This window comes from Phyllobates terribilis, unplaced genomic scaffold, assembly GCF_046119375.1.
Source record: "Phyllobates terribilis strain yellow unplaced genomic scaffold, ASM4611937v1 Scaffold_4__5_contigs__length_816908805, whole genome shotgun sequence".
Lineage (NCBI taxonomy): Eukaryota > Metazoa > Chordata > Amphibia > Anura > Dendrobatidae > Phyllobates > Phyllobates terribilis.
This window is the reverse complement of record NW_027362764.1, coordinates 264,330,954-264,335,099: the sequence shown is the minus strand read 5'-3', so window position 1 is coordinate 264,335,099 and position 4,146 is coordinate 264,330,954. Positions and strand designations below refer to the sequence as shown.

Here is a 4,146-nt window from a genome sequence, read left to right as displayed (position 1 = left end):
ATCACTTGGAAAGTGCTTGTCAACTTTACACTATATAAATCCATGCAACCGGCATGGATTTATATAGTGTGTAAATGTCAAAAAATAAAAAATAAATCTATACTTTACCCTCTGATGGCCCCCGGTGTCCTGCTTCATCGGTCCCGGCTGCCGGCAGTGAAGACTGTAGGACCTTCCGACGTCAGCGTCACGTGACCCGTCACATGACTCTGACGTCAGCGAAGGTCCTTCATTCAACCGCGAAGTGCGCGGGAAGCCGGCAGGACGCAGCGCGGGCCGTCAGAAGGTGAGAATATATATATTTTTTATTTTATTCTTTTTTTTTTAATGGTACCTGGGTCTGGATGAGAGTCCTCTCCTCCACACCCGGGTACCATCCGCACATTAGACCGCATGAAAAGCGCATCAACATATACAGTGATGCGGATTCCATGCGGTCTAATGCAAGTCAATGGCGGCAAAAGAGCAGCGTTTCCGCAAAATTAATTCCGCATCATGGGCACAGCACATGCGGATTTCCATTGGGGAACATTGCTGCCCTTCTACCATGCGTTTTTCATGCGTTTCCGCGGCGTTTACGCAACTGCAAAAACGCCGCGGAAACGCATGAAAAATGCATCGTGTGAACTCAGCCTAATTCTTCTCACTGGCATCATACAACACGGAGCTTATTGTCATACTTACCTCGCATACTTTCTCAGTTTTTTGTTGTTTTCTCAGTTTTTTGTTTTCTCAGTTTTAGTGCAGATTTTCTTCTCTTCTGAACTGGAGATTCTAATCAAAAGTCAGAAAAGGATGTTGATTATAAACTCCTAAAAAATTAGCTTTATATCTTTATAGAGCTATGCAAACTGATTAATATGAACCTGTAGCTTTTCTGTGTACCACGATGTAGTGTTTCCCAAAGGAACTGTGTCCCTTTATAAAAATGGCATTACTTGCAGCAAGTCAATGTGTTATTATATAATCAGTTAGATAAAACTTCAGTGTAACTTTAAAGAGAACCGTCAACAGGTAAAACGTATCCAGGATTCACTCTTACTTTATGTTCCCTGGTCCTTTGAGTATTCTCTTTTTGGCTTTGTTAAAATCCCCTTTATAGTTCCAGAAATAGGAGCATTTTTATGTAGTGCTAATTATTATGGTCTTTACCTTGGGTGTGTGACTCACAGGGTAATAATGCAGAACAGCCTGAAGACGCGCCTCTCAGTATCCTGTGAGGAACGCCCCCTTGTTAAAGACCATAATAATTTGCACTACATGAAAAGGCCCATAACTCTGGAACCGTATGATAGATTTTAACAAAACAAAAAATGGAAGTCAGCAGGAATAAAGTAAGTAATTTTCTGAGCCTTCATGTGCAGATTCACCTTAGACTTTTGTATTATAGGCTATCATAGGATGGCCTATAAACCTGAACATACCTGAAAATGAGGGTGAGGATTACTCGATGATTTTAGCAGTTAAACACTGATTGTCACTATCAGTTTTGGAAAGGGGAGATTCTTTCTGCCTGTTGGTAAATTACAAGTAAAAACAATATAAAGGGAAGAACACCTATCTGAATGGCCAAATAGGATAACATGAAGGGGATACTCTGCTCAGGACCCCATTCTACCAGCAATTGTGGAGTCTAACTGGTAATATTGGCCTGTAATGAGCTGGAAATGAATGGCTGGTTGCAATGATCATCTGTTATTGCTGTGTTATCACAAGCCTGATCCATAGAAATCAGTTATCATGGGGCGGTGGATGCTGGATTTAGATTTGTGTTACTTGTGTCTGAACATACTTCAGAACTAAATCTCATAATAATAATAATCTACTCACTGGTCTGAATGTTTTTCATTGTTCTCTGGGGAACACCCTGGAGGTGACATAGGCTCTTCATTTGTCATCATGCTGGTATTGGTGGTATATAGCTAAAACACATGGAGAAATATAAAATAGATATCTTTTTTAACTTTTTTTCAATTATGGGTTTTAAACATTTTGTTGACCACAGACTTACTTTAAAAAACCTTTGAGAAGACGATACAAAGTTTTTGATTTCTGGCAAGTCATTGTCCTCACTTGTGTCTCCCTCATCTGAATTCTTATGTTTGTATTTCCCAGAGCGAGCTGCAAAGCACAAGTGTTATTATAGATTATTTGTATAAGACCAGGTCAGACAGTCACCAAGTTATCACTAATAATGATGGGAAGTGATTGTCACATAAAATGAAAGACAAGACACACAGCAGTTTTCTGCAGATGATGTCTCATTTTACTTACTGTTAAAGTAGCAGGTGTCTGTATCTGACTTTAGATCAGGAATGAACAGAGGCTTCTGACTTAGAAGGTTGTCAAAATTTAAGGCACGCAGAAATGGATGAATTTTGATCTTGTTTGCTCCTCCAGGAAAAGGAAGACAAGAAAGTAATCGATAGTGTCATTGTCAGAGAAACTACTCAATATCTTTACAGTTTATGTTAATCTGAACTGAAGATGTAACAGAGCCGACATGAAGGAAATGTACTGAACATCATAGCATGAAGAATGGGGAATGGACGAATAGGTTGGGAACCTCAGTGCTGATCCTCATGGACACAATCATTTGTCTGGTCACAGAGGTGTAATAAATCATTAATAATACTATTATAATATTACCTGTCCCAAGTTTATGTGCTGGATTTTTTATGAGCAGCTGAATAATGAGGCCACGAGCATTGGGTGGAGGGAAGTAATTATATCTCCAAGTTATGTCATCTGTTATATAAAAAGCAAATATTACAGGAAATAAAACCTCTTCATTTATTTTTATAAAAAAACATTTTCCTTAACAAAGCTAGAAACTAAATCAAGGAACCAATCAAACCAAATAACATTGACATCACAAGCATTCAGATTATTTTACTTAACCCTGAAGACACTACATAAAATCTCCTTTTGGGAAGCCCCATTAAATGGTGCATATCCAAAAAAAATTCATATAGAATGATCCCTATTGACCTCCAGTCAAAAGGCCTTCCATAGCCTTTCTTTAGGATAACTTCTGGGGCCTTGTAACTAGGGGTGCCAGGAGTCAGAAAACCTACTGAAGAATGAGATGAAGATCAATAAATATAATTGCTATAAATAACATCAGTCAAAACATTTTCTAGCTGAGAGATATCAGAAAGGAGAAAGAGATGAGATTTGTAAAGTACAAGATCCTGTAAGTGAAGCCGATCTCTCCATCACGGAACTCTCTAGTGATGTCCTTAGCTGGAGCCTTGTAGATGTTTGATGTTGGTCTCATGAGATGAGGCCGAGTTTTGAAACTCCAAAATCACTCACTTTAATATATCCCGTTGATGTTGTCAAGAGGCTGTGAAAGAAAAGATAGTGTAAGTCCGAAGTAATAACCCATAGACTGTATAACAAACTCTAACTTTCATCCCCATTAATATACTACAAGGGTCACTTACTTCTCAGGCTTCAGTCTCTGTGCACCACACCATAGCTATGCAGATATTCCACAGCAAGGACCATTTCTGCAATATACAAATGGGCCAAGGTTATAGGTAAAGGACCCCGGTGCTTTATAAGAACGCCACAGTCTCCTTCTACAGGAGAAAGCAAAGATGACAGGTCAGGGTTTGTTACAGTGTAAATTACACATGATAAGGGTGAATGTGAAATAAGAGGAGTTATTGGGACAGGATGGCATATATAGAGATATACTGTGTAATGTGGAGAGTATATGGTATACTACACAATGACCCTATACATAGAGACAGAGCAGCTGGATCTCGTCTACAAGCCTCTAATTTATTTCTCTGTGAAAGTTCTCATCCATAAAACCTATTCAAATAAAGACAATTCTTCCTTGTTTCCAAAGCAGATATTCTTGACATGCTCAGTGAGGACATACAAACCATCTTAGTAACAGATAACTTATAGTAAATGCAGTGTGGACAAGACTGTCCATGTGGACACATTTAGGTTATATGGTGCTAAGAATGCGTCCTACCTGCTACCATGGGCGTACATAGAAATTATGGGACCCCATAGCAGAAGTTGTAATTGCCCCCCCCCCCCTTCAAAAAAAGAAAAAAAATTAAAATATTTCTCAGGGTCACAGAAAAGCATATCTCACAACTTTCCAGCCTTTTTAATTTTCCT

The 4,146-nt window shown here is 38.9% G+C and overlaps 1 long non-coding RNA gene across 1 annotated transcript; it reads right to left on the bottom strand.

Moving 5' to 3' along the window:
• Positions 1-1,843: 1,843 nt before the first annotated feature.
• On the bottom strand, positions 1,844-2,412 carry LOC141264313 (uncharacterized). Its single transcript, XR_012319885.1, has 3 exons — positions 2,275-2,412; positions 2,012-2,121; positions 1,844-1,922 (listed from the first exon to the last, which is right to left on the bottom strand). It is a non-coding gene; the product is annotated as an uncharacterized lncRNA (long non-coding RNA).
• Positions 2,413-4,146: the final 1,734 nt, after the last annotated feature.